Source organism: Periplaneta americana, chromosome 13 (assembly GCF_040183065.1).
Source record: "Periplaneta americana isolate PAMFEO1 chromosome 13, P.americana_PAMFEO1_priV1, whole genome shotgun sequence".
Lineage (NCBI taxonomy): Eukaryota > Metazoa > Arthropoda > Insecta > Blattodea > Blattidae > Periplaneta > Periplaneta americana.
In genome coordinates, this window is record NC_091129.1 from 135207590 (window position 1) to 135233890 (window position 26301).

General features: G+C 36.5%; 1 protein-coding gene across 1 annotated transcript in view; it reads left to right on the plus strand.

Moving 5' to 3' along the window:
* LOC138712458 (transmembrane protein 198) overlaps window positions 1-26301 on the plus strand; it is a 363343-nt gene that overhangs the window by 59373 nt on the left and 277669 nt on the right. The window contains exon 2 of the mRNA XM_069844288.1: window positions 13877-14090. The gene's annotated coding sequence lies outside the window, so the exon portion shown is untranslated. The remainder of the gene's footprint in view (window positions 1-13876; window positions 14091-26301) is intronic.

Here is a 26301-nt window from a genome sequence, read left to right on the forward strand (position 1 = left end):
TTGACACTCGATTTTCTAGCGTCCACGGCTCCACTAACTATCTGCAAGAATGAAATCTTCAATACGTAAACTCAAGCACAACTTAACTTCAAATAAAAAAAAAAAATGACAATCAGTAAATAAACCCATAGCAACCGAAGTACCAACACGCGAAACAAAAACGCTACGAATTAATGCACCAACCCAATACTATCAATTACTATCTTGAGTTTTCATCGGGTTTTAAATGTTATCTTGCCACCGGCATAGCTCAGTCGACTAAGGCGCTTGCTTGCCGATCCGGAGTTGCGCTCTGGCGCGGGTTCGATTCTCGCTTGAGTTGATTGGTTGGGTTTTTTTCCGTGGTTTTCCCCAACCATAAGGTAAATGTCAGGTAATTATGGCGAATCCTCGGCTTCATCTCGCTATCACCAATCCCATAGACGCTAAATAATCTAGTGGTTGATAAGTGTCGTTCAATAACCAACTAAAAAATAAAGTTTTTAAATTGTTTCAGTTTTGAACTTTATCCAAATTCAAATGTAACATTTATCTAGAACACTAAAGTTTTGTTACACTCTAAATATTCGACACAGGAGTAAAATGCTGTAGCTTGCTTGCAAGTCATTTTTAATTACTTTCTTGAATCTTTTAATTGTCACGGTTCTAGCAGACGAGGGTAGTGCATTAAGTTTGATGCTTAAAAATTTGTATCTATTTATAGTTTTGCTTAGCCTCACGTAAGGGGTGTTTACATTGTGATTATTCCTGGTAGGATAAGCATGGATATCTGATCTAACTTTATAATTGTGTAAATTTTCTCTCACGTGAGGCAGACTACATATACCGGAAAAATCGTAAGTGATGTCATTAATTTCAAATAAAAAATTGTAATATGATTTTGCTCGTTTTTGCTTCCTTTTCGAGAAAAAAAATTATATTATGAAACTTTTCATGGCATATTTTGGGAAAGCTACTGAATTAATTTCGGATATGCGCAGTCAATTTAAGAGAGCAGTGTATTATGGTAAACAATTATAGAAAGAATTTTAGTTCTGTCCTTTAAATTTGCAGGTGGTGACAGGATTTTTTCTCGTTGCCAAACTTTCAGAACGGCCCCGAGGTTCACTCAGCCTTCTATAAAATTGAGTACCGGGTCTTTCCCGGGGGTAAAAGGCGGTCAGAGCGTGGTGCCGACCACACCACCTCATTCTAGTGCCGAGGTCATGGAAAGCATGGGGCTCTACCTCCATGCCCCCCAAGTGCCTTCATGGCATGTTACGGGGATACCTTTACCTTTTTACCTTACCTTTAAATTTGCAGAAATTTAATCGCAACAAATGTAAAGGCTCATTCACAATGAAAATTAAACATAACATAAGTGTTATCTTAAGAATGTAAACGTTAGGGTAAAATCACATCATTCATGATTGGGACATAAACATAACCGCAAAGATACTTGGTAACCATGGAAACATAACAACGACGCCATTTCCTCATATTCTGTCGTATACTTCAGCGCTCCACGATTGTATAGGGCCTACTGTTTGCAAATCACGTAAGCATATGAATGAAAGTTTGGAGTTCGCAAACTTTCTGTTAACGTCTAACGGCAATGTTAATGTCAGTGTTTATGTGAATCATTGTGAATGATCCCATTTGATAGCCTGGCCGCAAACTTCTGTGTTTATGTTACAGTTATGTTTAATTTTCATTGTGAATGGGCCTTAACTTTTCGTTCTGAAAAGGAATTTTAAGATGTTACATTTGTTCGTATCATATTTAAAGGACAAAACTAAAATTCTTTCAATAATTTATTATCATAATACACTACTCTCTTAAATTAACTGAACATATTACAAATTAAATTAATGGCTTTCCTAAAACATGCTGTGAAATGTTTCATATAAAACCATTTTTATCTAGAAAAGGAAGCAAATACAAGCAAACGTCCACACCTTTGGAGTAACGGATAGCATGTCTAGCCGCGAAACCAGGTAGCCCGGGTTCGATTCCCGGTTGCGACAAGTTACCCGGTTGAGGTTTATTCCGGGGTTTTCCTTCAACCCAATATGAGCAAATGCTGGGTAACTTTCGGTGCTGAACCCCGGACTCATTTCATCGGCATTATCACCTTCATCTCATTCAGACGCTAAATAACCTAAAATGTTAATAAAGCGCCGTAAAATAACCTACTAAAATAAATAAAAATACAAGCAAAATAAGTATTAAACTTTTTTGTTTGAAATATCTCAAAGAATAACCCCCTGAAGTTAATGATATTATATAGGTTAGAAACAAATGGCGGGCTTATGTGAGGGCGGCAATGAACTTTAAAAGTCATATATACATACGTATATACCAGCGATCTAAATGCCTATACTGCGCATGCATTTTACATTTTTCACAACTATCAAATCAAATTATAGTAACAAACTCTTAAGAATGGATTTCTACTACGGTACAATTATTATTATTGTAAGCGAAGAAGAACGTAGTCACGTGCTCATTAAATATAAGAAACGTGTGCGGATAACGTAACCAATAACACTTTGCAATCAAAAATACACGTGAAGTCACCTGATCTCTTCCTCTGCTGTACCCGGCCTTGAATGGAAGGTCTTACGACCTCAGAGGCTCGGCCTTTCCATGATCATGACCTTCCTTTCCACTGAGCGCTATTCCAAAATGTTGCTCGGCACTTAAGAAGATGCTATCATGCAGGAGAGGCAGGCAAACAAGCTGTCTGCTGATGTAGAGCATCTCTATTCTCCCAGCCTTTGTGTACTGCGGCTTGATTCCATTATATTTCCGGGAAGGTTATGAATGTGTTACGTGGAATTATTACAGACTTTCCTCTGATTCTATAATACTGCTTCTTATAAAAGACCTATACAATTTAGCATTAACTGACGTACCTGCCGTGCCAAAATAAGAGAAACTCAACATGCCAGTTTTATTTTTCTGTTTCTTTTGAGCTCCAAGTAAACATGAAACAGTTTGTCATATTCTAATCTTATAACACAAAAATATAACCGCATTAAATTATATCTCTCTTTGTAGATGCATTCATTTCACATTACTTTTTAATAATAATAATAATAATAATAATAATAATAATAATAATAATAATAATAATAATAATAAAAATACTCTTCTGAATCCTGAGACTTTTTTGTTCTATTTTTTAAGTTCAACATAATTCTATACTTAAAAAGAAAGCCACTGAAATGAGGAAAAACGCTGAGAAAATTCTGATGGTTACAGTTAGGGCACAAAAATGTAGGTATATTATACTATATTCGGGTCTCTGCACATACATCTTCCATCATAATTTTTTTACCTTTAAAAATATAACGTTTACTGTGTACCTACTTCGAAAGCATGTTCTACGGTGCCTTGGCGTTGAGTTGCTGGTCGCCATTTTCATTTACAAATAGTTGAACACGCATTGCAATGATTGAATCGATCTTCTTGTGCTTTCTATAAGTCCCAAGAGATGTCAGGAGATAGACAAGCACAGAAAAGAAGTGATCGATAACGATTCCACCTAGTGGCAAATTTGAAATTAAATGCATATATGAAGTATAGTCTACTATGCTTCAGAACCCAGGATGACGATGATGATGATGATAATAATAATAATAATAATAATAATAATAATATTTATTTATTTATTATTTTATTTATCTATTTGTTATTTTATTTATTTATTTCTTATTTTATTTATTTATCATTTTATTTAGTTATTTATTATTTTATTCATTTTTTGTTTTTTTATTTATTATTTTGATTTATTATTTTATTTATTTATTATGTTATTTATTGATTAATTAATTAATTAATTTATTTATTTATTTATTTATTTATTTATTTATTTATTTATTTATTTATTTATTTATTTATGTGCTGGACAATAACCATTGGCTGTTACTATTACTGTTTATTACTAGAACAAATATACATATTGTTTTTTATTAAAAAAAAAAGCATTCTAACACCCCCAAAAAGAGTACATATTCGTGCTCAAGGAGCATTTCACGAACTTATAAAAATAAATATTTTATTAATCAACAGAATAAAAAGTAAAAGGGGAAAAACAAAAACATAGGTATTACAATAATTGCAACTTTATATTTTCCCCATAAACAATAATTTTTAATTTTTTTTTTTTTAAATAAGAATCATTGGCAAATTGATCCTGTACTGGGCCAGACAGCATGGATTTTCCAGCACTCGCCTACGCTGCGACCGGTTACAGTGCTGGCAAATTTTAAATGGTACTCTCTATCCTAACAGTATTGAGTGATGCGTGCTTTTTATGATGGCGTCAGACGTTCAGACTCAAAGTTAATAGTCTCAAACAGCCAATCAAAGAGAAGTCATTCACTTGAAATAATGAATATTAAATACAGATACATTGATCAGGCAGGTTTATTTTTATTTTAGTAGGTTATTTTACGACGCTTTATCAACATCTTAGGTTATTTAGCGTCTGAATGAGATGAAGGTGATAATGCCGGTGAAATGAGTCCGGGGTCCAGCACCGAAAGTTACCCAGCATTTGCTCATATAGGGTTGAGGGAAAACCCCGGAAAAAACCTCAACTAGGAAACATGCCCCGACCGGGAATCGAACCCGGGCCACCTGGTTTCGCGGCCAGACGCGCTAGCCGATCAAGTAGATGTACTCAACTTACTACACCTCGTTAAGAAACTATGATTAAAAAGAATGGGACTCAATTTACCGCTCAAATAAAGATAAACAACTCATTGTTGATTCAATTTATCTAGGCACGTCTAGAATCCACCCTCTGCCATCTAACAATCTTTGGACAAACCATGAGGAATGTTCGCCATGGTGGAGATCGATTTGGCGTCACACAAACACTGGAGATGCCCTATTTTTTCAGAACGGAAATTATAATGAAAGGAGAATTGTGGAGATTGTTGTTGAAATGACGAGAAAAATTAAATTACCCTGAGAAAAACCCTCGCAAACTCGACCTTGTCTACCACAAACACAATTCCGCCATCGCCAGGATTTGAATTCGAGTCCGCTGTGATATTAGGTCAGCGCTGTACCAACTGAGCTACCAAGGACTGTAAATTGTATGGTTTAATAATTGTCGTTTCTGTACAAGTTCACAAAATATTGCTACCGGTACTCATATTATAATTGATCCCAATACTGTTGCGTAATTTATGAAAACCGATTTTAAATTCATGGAAATATTAAACGTTATTCATGGTTTGTAACAGAATTATGATATTATGTACCTAATCGAGAAACAACTAACAGTACAGTAAGCGTCCTTTGGAAGCGAATTCCTACATCAATCGTTAGGGAGAAGTTGTAAAACAATGTCGTATAATGGACATACGCCCGATGAAGTTCATTACAATCGCTGTAAATAATCCGTTTACACAGAGACCGTTCTCGTCCTGTAAAGTTGACAAAGGAAGGTAGGCAGGCCTTCCACTTCGCTAGGCTTAACAATAATTGTCTCTATGGTATCGGCAGAGAGAGTCAGGGCTGACCTACATTTTGAACTTGTGCTCAGATACAACTTTGTTTCATAAATACACGTAACATGTTTAATTTGCCTGAAACAATTGCTTCACAATGTTACAAGCTGTAGCTGAAGTTTCATTTGTCATTCTGTTGAATGCACAATACAAAAAGACAATTTGGACCAGATTTTGAGTAAATCGGTCATTTTGTATTGTTCCTTGAAAATAAAGACTCATTAATTTTCAATTAAAATGTTTGTATTTTATGTCTATTTTTTCCCGGATGAATTTACTAATACATACCAAATATAAACGATATCCGTCAAACAGTTTAAGTGAAATCGTTATACACAGATAGACTGTCAATAGTTATTCACGTAACTAGGACAGAAAGTGATACTTTCGTGTCGAACGAGTGCGCGAAAGACTTTTCGTACTAGTTACGAACGAGTAAGTATAGAAATTCATTGCTCCAAACGGGATTAATTAATGCTTTGTTTCAATCTAAAGCAGCCGTGGCGAAAATGTGACTCGGGAGCACATTGTGGCTCGCAATGATAGCTGTGCATTTACTCTTACTTCCTACTTCCCCCAACCCCCACCCTCTCACTCACTGGAGTCAAACTCCGTTCCATTTGTATTTGTCTCTGACCTGCGAGTGGCGTCACCGCAATGTCTCTCTCGAAACCATGTACCTCTATAAAAACTAAAGTTTCAAGTAGGATGGGAGGACGCATTTTTTTTGCTGCCAATATGATGATAATACAGGGTGCGTCAGAAAGAACGGATGGATTTCACATGGCAAGAAAATTGTAAAGATTCATCAAATCAAAAATTTATTGTTATCAACATATTCACCAATACATGCAGTTTATTTATGGAAAACAACATTATCCATATGATGTCCTTGGCTTTCAATACAGGCATCGAGGCGTTTTCTGAAATTCGCCATCACTTTCACAGTCATAGCTGGTGCAATTGCCACGATTTCTTCACGAATCGCTGTCTTCAGTTCGTCCAGTGTATGTGATCGATGTTTACAAACTTACGCCTTCAAATGGTCCCAAAGAAAGAAGTCGCAGGGCGCGAGATCTTACTGTAGCCTCGGACAATCTCAGTGCAATAGAATTTCGTCCAGGTGATTTCTTCATTAATGTTGAACCTGTGATACGAAATGAAGCCACCCACCGCAAAATTGTATTCCGAGTTGGAATCCTAGCGTGACATCCGATGTCGAAATGAGTCCTGAGTGGCGATCACAGACTCTTCATTTCTTAAAAATGTCTCTACGATGAAAGCACGTTGTACACCAGACCAACACCATGTTCTCAACTGAAACTGCATTCTATGGCTGACCCAACAGTCGTGGTCCCCCTCACTATATCTCTCTCCTCGCTGCGTATCGATAGTTTGAAATCCATCCGTTCTTTCTGACGCACTCTTTATTAAATGTATGATTTGTTCACAAGTATTACGAGGAAAACGGTTGTATAACATAAAACGGCATTATACTACATGTCACTCATGAAACATTAAAAGGTGAAGTGTTATTATTATTATTATTATTATTATTATTATTATTATTATTATTATTATTATCATCATCATCATCATCATCATCATCAGCTCTGTACGTCGATCCTTTTTCAGCAGATGTACGATTAATGCGGTTAGATCTTCAATTTAAACTCACAGATTTACTATGTGATGTTAAATGAAAGCTAGATGTAAGGACTTGACGAATGTTGAACTTTTCAAATCTTTGCCAAAAAATAAATATCCGAAGCTTCGTTCTTTCGCTTGCTCTGTTGAAGCCATGTTCGCTACAACTTACGTTTGTGAAAAATTATTTTCAACAATAAAAATAGTAAAGACCAAATTTAGATCACGACTGACAGACAAATACCTTCATGATCAACTACGACTGGCAGTAAGTGACATAATTACTGATTTTGAAACTCTGTCGCAGAGACATTCTGAAGTCAGTTAATAGGTTGTGATAATGTGTCCTATGTTTTCTTGTTCATTTCTTTCTTCGTTACATGTACTGTATAAAATTATATTTAAGTGCTTGGCGTAAGGAAAATGAAAATCCGTTAATAAGTCAGACAGTTGCTTCACTTCCCCTTCGGGTGTCCGCTTCCCTCCATAGGTGCTATGCACGTTGCAGGTTACACAGTGGCTCGGCGCACGATTACGTTTTCGCCACGGTTGATCTAAAGCTTTATTTTCTTTCCGTTCCCATTAATTTGTAAAGAAATAAGTTCTAAAGTGATGTTTGTCGTTGTATGTCAGCGTGCAGTAAGCAAATAGCCTCAAGGAAATTGCGAATGTCCCATCAATGTCATTGCAGAGTGTTAATACAGTAAGTCTTGCTGCGAAACCGGCATCTAACCTGAAGTATCTGGACACTTCCCAAGCTGCCGCGTCGCGTCAGCTTAGCCAAGAATTGCACTCGCAGCCTTCGCATTCTGTATGCAGCGGCATGGCTCACTAGCTGAAGTGGAGGTGCGAACGAAATAGCTTCTGCAGAGCACTCGACTCAAAACGCTTTTGTTCACCGAATACCCCTCTGCTCTTCCTTGGCTTTACTCGTATGATCTTGAGTGGGTCTAGGCATAAGTCTGCGTCCGGCAGGATATTCCGTCATTTACCACTAGTAAACATAATAATAATAATAATAATAATAATAATAATAATAATAATAATAATAATAATAATTCTTTATTCAGAGTTAAGGCCATAGGGCCTTTTCTTACACTCTACCAGGTCACGAAGTGTACAAGCAGTTAAAATTTAACAAAAAGTTAAAGAACAGAATGCTAACATATTGAAATAATAATAATAATAATAATAATAATAATAATAATAATAATAATAATAATAATAATAATAATAATAATAATTCTTTATTCAGAGTTAAGGCCATAGGGCCTTCTCTTACACTCTACCAGGTCACGAAGTATACGAGCAATTAAAATTTAACAAAAAGTTAAAGAACAGAATACTAACATATTAAAATAATAATAATAATAATAATAATAATAATAATAATAATAATAATAATAATCATAATAATTCTTTATTCAGAGTTAAGGCCATAGGGCCTTCTCTTACACTCTACCAGGTCACGAAGTATACGAGCAGTTAAAATTTAACAAAAAGTTAAAGAACAGAATACTAACATATTAAAATAATAATAATAATAATAATAATAATAATAATAATAATAATAATAATAATTCTTTATTCAGAGTTAAAGCCATAGGGCCTTCTCTTACACTCTACCAGGTCACGAAGTATACAAGCAGTTAAAATTTAACAAAAGTTAAAGAACAGAATACTAACATATTAAAATAATAATAATAATAATAATAATAGTAATAATAATAATAATAATAACAATAATAATAATAATAAAATCGACACTAAAAACCATGAAAATAATACAATACTAGAAAAAAGAAAGTAAAATACATTGGAATATAGCAAAAGTAACTCATTTAGTACAAATGGTTAATATGGAAAACTTAAGGTAGAATATAACAAAATGGAATGTAATAAAATAATAATAAAAAAGAAAAGAAATACGAATATTAAATGAAATTCACACTAAAAAGGCTATGATAATAAATTCATCGGCTGATAAAGAAAACAAAAAGGGGAAAGGAAGGAAAGAAATATATAGCCTATATTTTTACAGAACTATCGCAGAGAAAAAGGCTTATAACTGAAAAGAATCTGAATTGAAAAAGTGTAATTTTAATTTATTTTTTAAACTAGACAATGTCCGACAACAGGCAAAATTGAAATTCTTACAGGATCCAGTTGAGGAGAATAGAGATAATTATTTCAATGAAAGACGGGAAGCAAGTCGTACACTTAGGAATAAAAAGAGAGGTTACTTGAAGGAAAAACTGAATGAGGTAGAAACAAATAGTAAGAATAAAAACATTCGAGATTTATATAAGGGTATAAAGGAATTTAAGAACGGATATCAGCCAAGGGTAAACGTGATCAAGGATGAGAATGGTGACTTGCTTGCAGACTCTTCATCAATCCTAAACAGATGGAAAAACTATTTTGCGCAACTACTAAATGTACATAGGCCAAATAGAAATGATCGGGACGAAATTGAAATACAAACTGCTGAGCCATTTATACCCGAACCCACGATTTCAGAAGTCGAAATTGCGATAGAAAATCTGAAAAAGTACAAGTCTCCAGGTATCGATCAAATTCCAGCAGAATTAATACAAGAGGGTGGAAGTGCATTATATAGCGAAATTTATAAACTTGTACTTGCTATTTGGGAAAAGGAAATTGTACCAGAACAATGGAAGGAGTCCATAATTGTACCTATTTTTAAAAAGGGGGACAAAACCAACTGTGGTAACTTTCGAGGAATATCACTTTTGTTGACGTCGTACAAAATTTTGTCCAATATTCTTTTGAGGAGATTAACTCCGTACGTAGATGAAATTATTGGGGATCATCAGTGCGGTTTTCGGCGTAATAGATCGACTATTGATCAGATTTTTTGTATTCGGCAGATAATGGAGAAAAAATGGGAGTATAAGGGTACAGTACATCAGTTATTCATAGATTTCAAAAAGGCATATGACTCGGTTAAGAGGGAAGTATTATATGATATTCTTATTGAATTTGGTATTCCCAAGAAACTAGTTCGATTAATTAAAATGTGTCTCAGTGAAACATACAGCAGAGTCCGTATAGGTCAGTTTCTATCTGATCCTTTTCCAATTCACTGCGGGCTAAAGCAGGGAGATGCACTATCACCTTTACTTTTTAACTTCGCTTTAGAATATGCCATTAGGAAAGTTCAGGATAACAGGCAGGGTTTGGAATTGAACGGGCTACATCAGCTTCTTGTCTATGCAGATGACGTGAATATGTTAGGAGAAAATACACAAACGGTTAGGGAAAACACGGAAATTTTACTTGAAGCAAGTAAAGCGATCGGTTTGGAAGTAAATCCCGAAAAGACAAAGTATATGATTATGTCTCGTGACGGGAATATTGTACGAAATGGAAATATAAATATTGGAGATTTATCCTTCGAAGAGGTGGAAAAATTCAAATATCTTGGAGCAACAGTAACAAATGTAAATGACACTCGGGAGGAAATTAAACGCAGAATAAATATGGGAAATGCGTGTTATTATTCGGTTGAGAAGCTCTTGTCATCCAGTCTGCTGTCCAAAAATCTGAAAGTTAGAATTTATAAAACAGTTATATTACCGGTTGTTCTATATGGCTGTGAAACTTGGACTCTCACTCTGAGAGAGGAACATAGGTTAAGGGTGTTTGAGAATAAGGTGCTTAGGAAAATATTTGGGGCTAAGCGGGATGAAGTTACAGGAGAATGGAGAAAGTTACACAACACAGAACTGCACGCATTGTATTCTTCACCTGACATAATTAGGAACTTGAAATCCAGACGTTTGAGATGGGCAGGGCATGTAGCACGTATGGGCGAATCCAGAAATGCATATAGAGTGTTAGTTGGGAGACCGGAGGGAAAAAGACCTTTAGGAAGGCCGAGACGTAGATGGGAGGATAATATTAAAATGGATTTGAGGGAGGTGGGGTATGATGATAGAGACTGGCTTAATCTTGCACAGGATAGGGACCGATGGCGGGCTTATGTGAGGGCGGCAATGAACCTTCGGGTTCCTTAAAAGCCATTTGTAAGTATGTAAGACAATGTCCGACAGTCTCTAACATGTTGTGATAGAGACTTCCAGAGATGAGCTGCAGAGACCGTGAAAGATGAAGAGTAGAAGGATGTTCTGTGTTTAGGAATGGAGAGTGTGATATGGTGTTGTGAGCGAGTATCTATTTCGTGATATGAGGACAAATGTTGAAAACGAGAAGCTAGGTAGCTAGGGTTAGAGGTGTAAGAATATTGAAGAGTAAAGCGAGAGAGTGAATAGTTCTTCGCTCTTTGAGACGGACCCAGGACAGCATATTTAGTGAAGGTGTGATACGGTCAGATCTACGGACGTTGCAAATAAATCGAACGCATGCATTATGAACACGCTGCAGTCTGTCTGTCAGTCTGATGTTAAGGTCAGTGTAGAGAGTGTCATAGTAATCAAAATGAGGCATCAAGAGCGCCTGCACTAAATTCTTCTTAAGAAGCAACGGAAGGAAACATATGGTTGGACTCTCATAATGTGGTTAAGGCACTACGTCTAGCTTTCACTGAGGTAGCATATATCACAATCTCAACAAAATTAATGTTCTGAAACGGGATTCGAACCGAAGATCGTGATATCTAATAATTTTAGAGCTGTGGGATAGATGTATTGTAGGCCTATATTACAACTCCCCCAGTGTCCCTTAAATATAGGCCTAATGAAGGTCACATAAAATCATTTCCTGAACAGCAAATATTGTCATCATGTCAGTGTTGCCAACTGTTACCAGATATTACCAAATGAAGTATAATCACTATCCTACGTACTGAATGACTTATTTATTTACCGTACTTTACCATTATGTTGGAAGTTTATTCTAGATAATTGAATAATTTGTAACATATTTTCGTAGGCAAACTATACGAGAAAGGGATCAACATGTTAAGTATTTTGTCTGACAATATGAAATCCATTGATTTGACTAAACAATTGATTCACGAGACCTAACCTAAAAATGTATTTTGTTTGATCACATGCAATGATTAGTACTAACTCGGAAAGATTTTATTATTCTCCATGGTTACATAAGCCATTAATTGTTTTATATAACAAACATATTTTCCATTTAGCTGTAACAGAAAATATGCGTGATTTTTGAAACGCCCTGTATGGTTATAACACAAATATTTAAATAAGTGTGGTAATATACAATTGAAAAATTGACAATTAAACAAGATTTAAAATCAAACATATTAAAAACAATAGTTTTATTAATTATTATATCACTCTAAATTATTTAATTATTACAATGATAAAAACCTACTTATAAGTTAAAATCTACTTCCATTATTGCACTTATAGGCCTACACATAATTAAACCAACTATTATTGCACATAATATGAACATTGCACTCAATATGTATATTATATAATCTTGTTTAATTTCTATTAATATATAGAAATAGAAATAAATATTAATAAACTTCAAAGTGCATGTAATTTCTTCTTATGGGTATAATACTATTTTTAACAAGTATAATTTGAAATTATTAACATTTGCTCCTTCTTTTATTGTTATTAACGTTTCATTTTGGTATGTGTATCAGTCTTATGATTAAATGGACCACATTCTACAGAAAGGAACCAATCCACAAACAAATTTAATGTCTCAATAATTAATTGCAAGGATATAATTATATTTTGAACAAAGATACTTGGTATAATACGCTTTTGGTTAAAGCAATAAGTATGTAGTTATATTTAATTGTGAATTTATCGCTCATGTTTAGCTCTAAAGTGCATTATTCTCAGTTTAGGTATAATGTGGGCTGGTTGCCTTCTGCAAAATATGGATCAAATTTAAATAAAACGAATACTGGATTTTAGAAAAAACATGTACCACTTTTTCCCTAAAGAAAATGATTGAAGTTCCACTTTCACTCGAAGGAATTATGGTCACTCTATCTATAATATGAATTTTAATTATTTCCGTTTTAATGCTTAGACTACTATGCGTTTCTGTAATATATTTATAATATAGACATACAAATCTGGCTTTCATAGCTGACTTGAATAATTTTAAGCGCGCCAATGCTCTACCAACTGAGCTACCCAGGAACTCTACCAGATCCAGGCTTAATTATTGCCTCAAGTGGGTTGACAAGACGTCATAGAGTGCACACCAAGCTTTGTGTGACTTAAGTTTGTGGCTCTCTGTTAACGACCAATGACGTGTATTATATAAATCTGGCTTCAGGTAAAGTTGACTTGAATAAGTCAGTCGGTAAGGCGTTGACGCGCTCAGCCAAAGGATCCGGGTTCGATACCCGGCCCCAGAACAATTTTTCCCTTGAAATTATTCAATATCGACATAATTATATTGTATAATATAGTTGTTACCGATTAAACTCTCATTAAAATATTCACACACTGTCAAGCTTAAATCATTGCCAATATGGCGACGAAGCAGAAGTCAGCTTTCAGACCTAACTTGCTTCACTGCAGAAGCTCAAAGACGACAACGCAGAAGTGTGTTTAGTCAAAGTTATTGAAATCGCGTGTAACTTGCGTTGTCGGGAGGTTTGTTTGAGGCCCCGGGTTTCGACCTGTTTGTAAATAAACAAGGACAGAGCACGCCCGCCGTCTGTCTATTGTTTTCCACCTTGTTAGCGGAACACTCCCCTCTAATTAATATTCACTCAGACCGCCATTACTTCACAGGTTGCTGACAGCGCCACAGGTGGAAGCACAGTGAACTAACAACAGACAATAAACACAAACACCGAGGGAATTAAAAGCGGCCTCACCGCAACAATGCAGCCAGCAAAACAGCGCCAGTGGCGGCTCCTGCTGCCACGCACTGCAAACAATGCGGTGTCGGCGGCGTCAGCAGTGACGTCACAGCTTCTGCATTACCACTGGACCAGTTGAACCGGTGAGTTTTATACATTGTTATCTATCACGTTTCATTTGTCACCGACTGGTCCACAATAAACCGAGAACGAAAACGAGTATAGTACGGAAAGCGAGGGATATGGACGTTAAGATTTTTTATTCACAATAAACAGAGAACGAAAACGACTATGCACAGAGCTGTAGTTGAAAACAAATTTTAGGTGGTACTGTTGAAGTCTCCTTGGTCAGACTAGACTCTGTATGGACTCGTACTGCACTTCTTTTCCAAGGTTAATTTTTCGTCATGCAGACCTCCTTTCAGATTGCAGCCACAATGCATATAATGCAAAAAATTTAACGCTGACTCTGGTGGCACAACACTTTTTATGTACAAAAGCCTAGAAACTCTTTTACTGGAAGCGTATTCCTTTCCTTAGTGCAGATATCGTTCATTACAGTAATGCTTATTCACATTCTTTAGTTGAAATTGAAATAGAATCTACAACATGTAACTGGACTCAAGTAACAGTATTTCCCTCCTCTAGCAATCTGCTAGCATTACGTCTGAGCGAGTTTTAAAATTAGTGAATCAGTGCAGCAGAATTCTTGGGGCGCAACATCATAAAATTAGTGTTATGCGAAGGCATCTACGCAAGTTTTAAAATTAGTGAATCAGTGTAACAGATCTCTTGAGGCGCAACATCATAAAATCAGTGTTATGCGAAGGCATCTACACAAGTTTTGAAATTAGTGAATCAGTGTAGCAGAATTCTTGAGGCGCAACATCATAAAATTAGTGTTATGCGAAGGCATCTACGCAAGTTTTAAAATTAGTGAATCAGTGTAACAGATCTCTTGAGGCGCAACATCATAAAATTAGTGTTATGCGAAAGCATCTACGCAAGTTTTAAAATTAGTGAATCAGTGTAACAGATCTCTTGAGGCGCAACATCATAAAATTAGTGTTATGCGAAGGCATCTACGCAAGTTTTAAAATTAGTGAATCAGTGTAACAGATCTCTTGAGGCGCAACATCATAAAATTAGTGTTATGCGAAGGCATCTACGCAAGTTTTAAAATTAGTGAATCAGTGTAACAGATCTCTTGAGGCGCAACATCATAAAATTAGTGTTATGCGAAAGCATCTACGCAAGTTTTAAAATTAGTGAATCAGTGTAACAGATCTCTTGAGGCGCAACATCATAAAATTAGTGTTATGCGAAGGCATCTACGCAAGTTTTAAAATTAGTGAATCAGTGTAACAGATCTCTTGAGGCGCAACATCATAAAATTAGTGTTATGCGAAAGCATCTACGCAAGTTTTAAAATTAGTGAATCAGTGTAACAGATCTCTTGAGGAGCAACATCATAAAATTAGTGTTATGCGAAGGCATCTACGCAAGTTTTAAAATTAGTGAATCAGTGTAACAGATCTCTTGAGGCGCAACATCATAAAATTAGTGTTATGCGAAAGCATCTACGCAAGTTTTAAAATGAGTGAATCAGTGTAACAGATCTCTTGAGGCGCAACATCATAAAATTAGTGTTATGCGAAGGCATCTACGCAAGTTTTAAAATTGGTGAATCAGTGTAACAGATCTCTTGAGGCGCAACATCATAAAATTAGTGTTATGCGAAGGCATCTACACAAGTTTTGAAATTAGTGAATCAGTGCACCAGATTTCTTGAGGCGCCATACCATAAAGTTAGTGTTAATTAATAATAGAAATATAGAAATACCACGGCGGCAAGCAAGCTTGAAATTAACAATCACAACTACTACTGAAGTGCCAGACCATGGTTTTCGATAAAACACAAGGATGGACAAGCGTTTAAGCAAAGACTACGAGATGCCAGCCGCTACTTTTATGCCAGATATCAAAACCAAAATAACATCCTCCATTTCAAAGTATATTAAAGACTATTTAAACATGAGTAATATATTTTAGAGTCTGTATCTTTTGCCGGTATGGTAACAGCGAGTTTTTATTTTACACGGTACGTCGTACCGCCACGTAGCAGCTCAACTACAGCACTGACTATGCATATCGATATGTATGTCAATAACGATATGTAAAAGCCGAGATTACGCATTCTGATGTTACTTTTGTATAACTGACCAATGGCGTCTGTCATGAGTACAAGCCAGCTAATATAAACACAGGCTAACAAACTTTTTTTTCTTGTTAGGAGGGAGGGAAGGAACCAGTGGCGTAGCGTCAATGTAAGCTAAAAAGCTTAGCTTCCCCAGTTAATAATAATTTCATAATAAACCTGCAGTTTATGGAGAAAATTATTTATTAATTTTAATAGAATTTATATTTACGCGTTAAATATTGTTATGCGGCAGCTCAGGATTATTTGGGATGCAGCAGTAAACTAGAAGCCTGCACACACCAGCTTCCAAGCAGACCGGTTTCTTCTGTGTAATCCACCCCGCAGATTTTCCATCCCTTTTAAACTACCCTAGTCGCAAGGCTCGAAAAGAAGCTAGCTTTAACATTTAAAATAAGTAGTTTCCGAGTTATCCCTATTCGTCAGTTGTATTCAGTTGAAGTGTTAGTGTGCATTGTGGCTGATATAATAAATAATGAGCGAAATAACAGTTCCTGACACTAATTTACTTGAATTTTTTAGGACAATTGTATTATCAAGACTGACTTACGAACAAAAGTGTGATTTAAAAAACAAATGACCGACTCCCTTGCTGTCAATGAAGGACACAACCAAAAGACAGACGCATACTTACGTAATGATACTAATATTGTGATTTCTCTAAGTATGACAGGGAGTGAGCTAATGTTATACGTATACGTGTCTATTTGTTAGAGATATGTGTAAACCGTGAAATCGTATTTTATTACGTCTCATTTGAGGTCATGCCTTATTGGTGTTACTTACGATGTTCCAACCAATCTTCGACTGCTGACTTGAAATTGACTACTATTTATTTTAAGACTGTATTTTTGTAATACATTTTCTCATATTGCATGAAAGACAACTTGAGTTAGCTTCCCCTGCTCAAAATTTCATGCTACGCCACTGGAAGGAACAACCCATGCACTACGACCTGAGGCCTGTTGTACACCCCCCGATATGGGATGAGTTGCGTGCCCACCGATCCTCTACGCGCACCGACCTAACCACTCAACCCTCTTAACGACCGGTCCCTACAGCCAACAGAGTCCATTTACCACTTCTGCTTCGGCAACCCCCCTCCCCAAGCCTCCCTTAACGGTCCGAGGCAGAAGTCCTCTCCTGAGGTCTGCCCCGGGTTCCGTTGCAGAAGCTATCCATCATCACTTGAATACAATCCACGGTGGCCGGTCGACAGAGCCAGCAGCTTCGGAGGGCCACCTTAAAAATCTTTAAAAAATTTATGATATGAAATATTAGAAGAATTAAATTTACATTCATCAGTCTAATCACATATACACATAGCATATACTGAAAGTGATTCTACTGAATTTCTGAGTTAGTTACAAACGATGCACGAAGAAAAAATTATGTCATGGCCTTCTTGTTACAAAATATACGACGACCAAATAGCTATATGAAGACAACACAGAGACTCCAGTAGGCTGTGATCGGAACCGAGAACGGCAAAGTTAAAATTTGGCCAAGTTTCAGGTTCCGGCAAGTTTCTCGTTAATTGTGAATGCTCACATTTAAATATTATTTACTTTAACAACTTTTGCGTTCTCGTTCTCGTTTCAATTCCCGGTTTATTGTGGATCAGGTCAGTAGTCCTGTTCTTTTTTATTTTATTGGGTTATTTTACGACGCTGTATCAACATCTAGGTTATTTAGCGTCTGAATGATATGAAGGTGATAATGCCGGTGAAATGAGTCCGGGGTCCAGCACCGAAAGTTACCCAGCATTTGCTCGTATTGGGTTGAGGGAAAACCCCGGAAAAAACCTCAACCAGGTAACTTGCCCCGACCGGGATTCGCAGCCAGACGCGCTGACCGTTACTCCACAGGTGTGGACAGTCCTGTTCTATGACACCGCTATTTATCTACTCGGATGCCACAGTAAAGTGACTGAAGTCCTTATTGAAAGGGCACTGGAGAGAAATGTTGAGCTTCGAGGGAAATTCTTCCCTCGGATAAAACCTAGAAGCCATATCTACGGATGGGACTCATGTAATCACTAATCACCATAATTTACGATTTTTTCAGACAATGCAGGGTGCACAGGAAAACCAATTCCTATGGCAGAAAGATTTGTCCATTTTCTTTGCCAGGACTCGAGCTCGGACTAGTAAACAAAAGCCAAGCCTTACAGTCATTGCCTTGCTGTCATGCTAGCAGTGCAATGAACTGCTGTACATGCAAGCGAGCCATGTCTGGTTCCGAGTCGATTGTTACAGCGCATGTGTCTTCAGTCGTATTTGCGTAAGTTGAGTTTTTATTCTAATAAAAGCTCAAGCCACATCCTTCTGTTATGATCTGCCTTTTCAAAAGGAATAGTAAAATGTATTGAAGCTTTTATGAACAAAAGTAATAATAAACGGTACCTACTAAGTACTTACAGGACGCATTTGGACACAAGTTTATTTTTAATTTCCATCTACCACGAAAAATTGACCTATTGCCCCGTTCCGTCTCCACTCATTATGAAACTACAATATAAATTAAGTAGTTGAACTCTCTAGGCATGTGATCACAATATCATTATTAAGACCAATGGTGGGCATTCCTGCGGCATTGCCGCAGTGACGTCAGGCCTCAGCGAAGCATCAAACTTACCCCCTACTTTCCCCTTCCCCCACTCCATGAAAATACTGCGCATGTACGTAGCGGATTATACTGGACTGCTGTACTTCGGAGCTTCATTAGTGACACAATGTCTCTCGCAGAATCATATGAATCGAGAGGATATCACACTTACAAGAAAGGCGGTTCTTTCATTTCTCATGTTTAGGATCAGTTACAAATATTCAGGACGCGAACTTTAACATGTACATTCTTAAAATAGATCACCTGTTATACGAGTTCAAAGAACACAGATTCAGTGATTTTCAAAGGATGGAGAAAGATTTCAATATTTTTGCCACTCCTTTTCATGTTTAAATTGAAAATGTTATCCCAGAATTGCAGTTAGAGGTACTGGATTTGCAGAATTATGGCTTCTTGAAAGCAGAATGTGAAGGTCTACTGGGGGCTAAAGTTTTTAAAAGATGTCCAGTACTACATATCCACTGCTTAGACAGTTTGCTTCAAAAATGAGTATCGTCATTTCCCATAACTATGGTCCTGGAACATAGCTATTGTCCACGATACAACTATTCAAATTTTGTACTCCATAACGTAGTGCCTCGTTTATCTATATTCTTGCTGTACTGTAGTTTGAATTCAAGTCACTGCAGCTATCTACGAACGGCCTATGTTACTTCTACAATGACCTTTGAATGGTTGTATCGTGGACCATAGTTGTGTTCCAGGACCATAGTTATGAGAAATGACGGTATGTATTCATCAACCTACCAGTGCGAACAGCTGTTTTCTAAAATGAAATTTATAAAGTCCAGCCACAGTTCCCGCTTAAGCGATGCTCATCTCCTTGCGCAATTGAAAATAGCATGCACAGATATAAATCCCAATTTCGAAGAAATTGCTTTGAAAAATGATTAATTAAATATCACGTGAATGGGCTATTCTAATTACATATTGTAATTTTTATTTCCACTCAACAATAGGATTTTATTCTTCCAACAATAATTCCTTTCTACAATTCACCTTAAACGCTCTCGTCAACAATAGAATTTTCACTCGACACAGTATTCGTTATAGCACTCCACCGACGACAATGACAATTTACTTGGACTATTACGAACAACAATGAACTGTTAATCTTAACTAATATTTACAAAGCACTATTTACAAATCAGAACTATCAGTTCTCAGTTCACAGTTCTTCTAGCTCAGTCACTCGAGTTCACAGTATCTCGAACCACAGACCTTCAGAGACAGTTCACTGTACTCGAACTCAGGTCCCTCCAACTGCGGTCCACTGCACTCGAACTCAGGCCTTCGGCTGCTGACACAGTTGCGGACGCACACTCGAGTCGAACTCCGGTACACAAGACTAGCTAGCTTGCTCTGTTCACTGGCTTACTCACTGAACTAATCATGAATGACTGAAAAACTGCTGTCGTTCCTTCGCGTCCGTAATTTATAACCACAGCGACGTAGCCTCGAAAGTTCCACGCGTCTCTAGAGATGGCACTCCAGAAAAACCAGAGCCCTCTCCTCTCTACCAGCACCAGATGCGCGCGCACTCTCTCTCTCCACTCTCTCGCCGCGTTGGCCCTTTCCCCTTACTTCTCTCCGCCGCGCGCCGTCCCCGCGCGATCTGCTTTCTTGCGGGACGCTGGTCGTGAGTTCGAATCTCACGTCGCTGTCACAATATGGTAGGTAGGAGTGTAGTGGCGCAACTGTCTGTAAATCCGTCACTGCACTGTAGAGTGCAACCCCTCCCACAGTATGTATAGTCCCGTCGCTCTTATTTCCGGCAGCCAATCACGTTGCAAGTCGGATAAATTTAAACGTGTGCGTCTTGTGATTCGCTATTGATGATGTAATGCATTTCCTATGGCTCGATAAATACTTAATATAATCGCCCGCCATTTTGCCTCTTTTGTTGGCGTTCGCAGAAAGCACACGAGGACGTTATTTGTCGCTCAATTATTTGCTCAATTACAGTGCGTTTGATTTATTATCATAGGAGCTACGACACGATAATGTTTAACGGTGAAGCAAATAGATTCCTCATCTGGTAGCTCGGGAACGAAAGAACAAAAATGGCGAACGATACTACCTACCTAGACTTTATAGAGCCTTCACTTCCTAAGACGTAAGCAAAGAGGCGGAGTCACACCGGAAATAACAGCGACACGACTATAGTTGCCATTTAAATCCTGTCTTGTGGGTTGCGTTCATTTTGCCCACCACTGATTAAGACATTACATGAAAGTGAAAAACAAGGGACATAAGTGGTCCCCGTAGGACAGCGCTTTTCAACATGAGGCACACTGAAAATGTAATTTAAAATCACGCGGCACACTCATATAACCTAAACCAATGGTCTACGTAAAGCTTTAATATTTTGGTGCTACAGAATTATAAAATTGTAACATAACCAAACACAATAAACGTCTTAAGAGTACACGCCACTAAAATTTTTATTACAACTTTTTTTCTCTATCATTTGTTTTCAACCAAATTTCGAGAGCATGTTTACAATGTAAAGGACTAACAAAATCCAAATGTTGAACTCCCAAATGTATTTGGCTCTTGATTTTTATTTTTTTCTATTCTTTTTAGAAATATTTTCAAACCTAGGTTTTTAGTAGAAGGTCTCAATTTTTAAGCGTCTTTCTTTTTTGTTACATTCACAAGACATAGGGAAATATTTATATACATTTATTTTATGAAATATCTAATTTATTCACTTTGACAAAAATATTTTAAAATGTTATTTTTCCCTATAATTCATGAAAAAAATAAAATAAACTAGCCGGATTTCCCACAAAATAAATGCATAGAAACATGCAGCTACCTCATAAAAACTTGCAGTAAAAATTTCATCCAGATTGATTAATATTTGGCATTAAAAAGTTGTGTTGAATCAAGAAAAATAAACTTACGGAAAAATGGATTTGAAAGTAAAATGAATATTTATGTAAATTAAATTCACTTAGCTACATTCATCTAGTAACTTCAGAGAGCCAACTTTAGGATTGAAAGTTACTAGATTTGTAATCAGAAATTTGTAAAAAATAATTCTTTGATGAAAAAATAATTTTGACAGTTCTTTAAATGCCACGCCTCTTTACAGTGTTAATTAAAAAAATTAAACATATTTGTAATCAAAATTGAACTAAAACAATTTAGGGTATGAAAATATATTCCAAAGAAGTGAAACAGGTAATAATTTTTTTTTGGAAAATTTTCATGATTTTCAGTGGAGTCTGCCCTTAAATTAAATTTTATAATTAAATACAATTCCTGTAATGGATTCCAGACAGAAAATGCTATGTTTTATTTAACGACGCTCGCAACTGCAGAGGTTATATCAGCGTCGCCGGATGTACCGGAATTTTGTCCCGCAGAAGTTCTTTTACATGCCAGTAAATCTATTGACATGAGCCTGTCGCATTTAAGCACACTTAAATGCCATCGACCTGGCCCGGGATCGAACCCGCAACCTTGAGCATAGAAGGCCAGCGCTATACCAACTCGCCAACCAGGTCGACTCCAGACAGATGGTTTCTCTCTTTGACCAGCTGAGAATTGACGAGAGAATAAAGCAGAAAAAAATCCTGATTTTCTACAATGCCTGGCCGGATCAGTTGAAATCCGGACGTCTGGCAACTCTAGCATTACTTGATATACTTTAATTAAACGCTATCAGGCGGGGTCATTTTACCTTAGTCTTGCAGGGCAAGACCCCATCCCCAGAGATTACTTTAGGATCCTGGAGCTTGGAGCATCAAGTCTTTATAACCTCTATCAGTATCGGAAACCCGTGCTATCACCAAGACTTCACCAAATTTCTTTTATACCATTGAAGATGATATATGAAATGAGGGGAAGGTGAAGAGTGTTGGTGTTATGAAAGAGGGAAACGGAAGTACCCCGAGAAAAATCATTTGTCTGCTTAGTCCAACACAAATTCCACCACGACGAGGTCAGGTATCGAACCCGGTAGTTCGTTTCTAGTAATCGGAATGTCAAGATCGTTTTGTTACTACCAGCCATAGTAGGTACGAAATAAATTATCCTTCTGTCCTTATTATGGCGATGTCTAAGTATGAAATCATAGTTATTCATAATCAAGGACGTAAAATTGTATACGATAAGGCTGTCGGAAGAGTTCCTAATGGAATAACAATTCCATTGAAAAGGTTCTGTGCTAGAGAATTGGCTACGAGGCAAGAATCACTAAAGAAAGAGAATATGTTGGGACAGGAACAGCAGCATCTTTCTCCACTCTATGTAAACTGCAGCCGAGAAAGAAATGGGTATCATAGGCATAGTTCAGAGGAATGAGCTGCACTCGAGATTGAGCTCGGGCGTATGTTCGAATCCCGATTGAGCTCATAACCTGATATGTTCTTTGTTTCGTGATATTCCCAACGTTAAGTGAAGAAGGTACCTCCTATCTCCACCATATTAAATTTGTCTTTTTTAATGTTCATTTTTTTAAAGAACTATAAACTGTACATCAATAATTTTTTTTTCTACATAGGGTAAATTAGGGTCTATTCGACAGTCGGGCATGTTGGACACTTTGTACTTTAACATGTTACCTCGCCACTTGTAGGCACCACATTCTGCTAGAAGTCAATGACGGAAGTAGCAACGAGTGGTGCCCACAAGTGGCAAGGTAACACGTTAAAGTACAAAGTGTCCAACATGCCCGACTGTCCAACAGACCCTAATTTACCCTACACTTTGCCAACAAAATTACACTTTTTTCAGTGCAATACCTTAAAAAATGTAATGACAATAAATTTTTTAGTAATGGCCCCTGTTTGGCATAATTCTAATTATCATCGCTATCCTTGATAATAATAATAATAATAATAATAATAATAATAATAATAATAATAATAATAATAATAATTTATTTAACCTGGCAGAGTTAAGGCCATACGGCCTTCTCTTACACTCAACCAGGAGTAAAACTGCGTTACAAAAACACTACAAATATACAAAGTACACTACAATTTTACACACAAAACTGAACATGATAATAATAATAATAATAATAATAATAATAATAATAAAATGTAAACAACAAGTAAGAAGAAATCAGACATAATATATAACATAGAAAAAGAAAGAAAAAAGCATAATAAATTGTGAACAGCAGGTCAAAAATACATGAGGCATACAAAGTATAAAAAAATAAGACAATTATTGATAATAATAATACTAGGAGGTTGAAAAAAAGTCAAATCATGCGTGTGTCTAAAACAAATAGGTTACACTGGAAAAATTTCGGTGCTCTGGGATGATTAGTTTGAGAGAAAAGGAATATAAGACTAGAAACAAATGAAAGTTCTGGAAAAACTAAAAGAAAAAAAGTCCATATATTTTTAAGTTATTGCTCTCAAAAAATGTAATTTCGCTTTTATTGCGCACAAACACATAAATTTCGAATTCTGTATTCAACTTTACATTTATCGCGAATTAAAAAACTACACAAATATACTTAACATTCTTTTAAACATAAGATTACTTATTTTGTCAGCATGTGGACACATTTCGCATTTATCGTGATTGCAAAAAAAAAAATCTACCCTCTCTAATGATAAGATACTTGACTGCTGTGAAACTTAAGAAATTTAAGGAGACAGCAAGTGTTATCTTCAGCTTTATTTAGAGCAGGCCTGGGCGCTATTAGTTCGATTGAGTCATTGCAGACCATCCCCTAACTTCCCACTCCATCTTCCCAGGCTGAGACAGTTATGTTTTAATGCGGTACTAGAGGACAGGAAGGTCAGTGACGGATTGTATCAGGCTTTTACGAACTTTGGACCATGGATGAATATATAATAGGATGGGAAACTTACAGAGTTTCCCGTAACACATACTAGAGGCGCTGTTGTAGAAAATGATCTTGCTGCCACCTGTTAGAGGGAGGGGCGTTATTACATCTAGCAGCGCACCAAGTAGCGAAAAGACTAATTACTCCATGCATTTAGCAGCGCACCTGGTGACGAAAATGTTAAACTGTGCAGAAAGTATTCCCTTCCACCCTCATCGATATTCAAAACTAACCCAATTTAAAATAAAACATTTACATTTTTATTCCTCACAGCATCTTCCACTGAAAATTCTTACCCAAGCCAAAAGGAAGATAAAAGATACGATCTATTTTACACTACCCGATTGAAATATAACCAGACAGAGACAAAAAAAAATAAAGCAAAAGGTTAGATAATTTGGATTGTATTCTTTCGGTATTTATTGTACAGCGCAATTGAAAAGTCTGCAAGAACTACTTAGATAGTTCAATTTATTATATTACTATTACTTTACAATACATTCAACAACACCATTTTTACAACGTCCATAAACATCACTGTTTAACATACACTGCTTATACACATACGTAATATCACTTTATGTTCACTTATTAGCAAGTTTCTGGCTGCCATCTTGGCTCCTCGTCGAGTCCTCGAGCAATATCTCGAACGGATAAATAGAGAACTCTGGGTAATGTACCCAATACGTAGTTCTAATGTTCACCACCTACGTCGTTGGGCGCTGATCATCTTATTTCAGCCCCTCACTGCCAGATGGTGCTGACCGCAGTTTCGCATCCTATTATATATTTATCCATGCTTTGGACTCTCGCTGATAGCCTAAAATCCACCACTGATGTACTCTGCGTTAGTTTATAAGGCGGTGTAAGCGAAAAGGACATGGGCGGGGATGTTGCGTCCCTTCCATTTCCCCCTCTTATACCCACGGCTGATTTAGAGTCTCTTCTATCGTTTGATTATAAGAGAAGAGCCTCGTTTTACGTCATATGATCAATAACGTTCGTGATATGAGGTCGGTAAGTGGTTAGTTGTGATATGCCAACATTTTTCCTTTATCTAATGGAGTATAAACGACTGCTTTTATACCATGATAAGCTGAAATAAACTATTAAAGAGATATTTTTCACTGTCGTGTTTACACAACCAAAAGAAACTTTTCTAAAGTACACTCGGAATGCTATCAGAGATGCTTAGAACTTTCATAGTTCCTACTATTATCCTCGCAAGCTCGGGTCACAAAATGAACGTAGTTTACGTCTAACATAATTCGGGATGTGTTGACTATGTCCATATATTTTATGAGTGCCATTACTATAAAAATAGGTAGCAATGAAATATTACTTAAATCGTATACTTAACATTAAAAGACCGACTCTTATGTTGTTTGAGAGGTTGTAACATACAAAATGACACACAAAGTTTTCAGTTACCTTTTACTTCTTTTATAAAATAATTACTTTCACTTTCTTATTACAGAAAGTATCATGATAGTAATATGCGTTACAAGAGCGGTATGTTGAAGTTTTCATGTTCGAGGAAAAGTTTGAAAAAGCGAAACGTAGTTGAGCTTTTTTAATTTCCGAGAATTGAAAGAAAACATACCGCTCGTGTATCGTACATTATTTTGTGCGAAGATCGTTTATTACATACCTGAAAGAGAAATTTCTAATTAGTTGCAATGAAATCTCC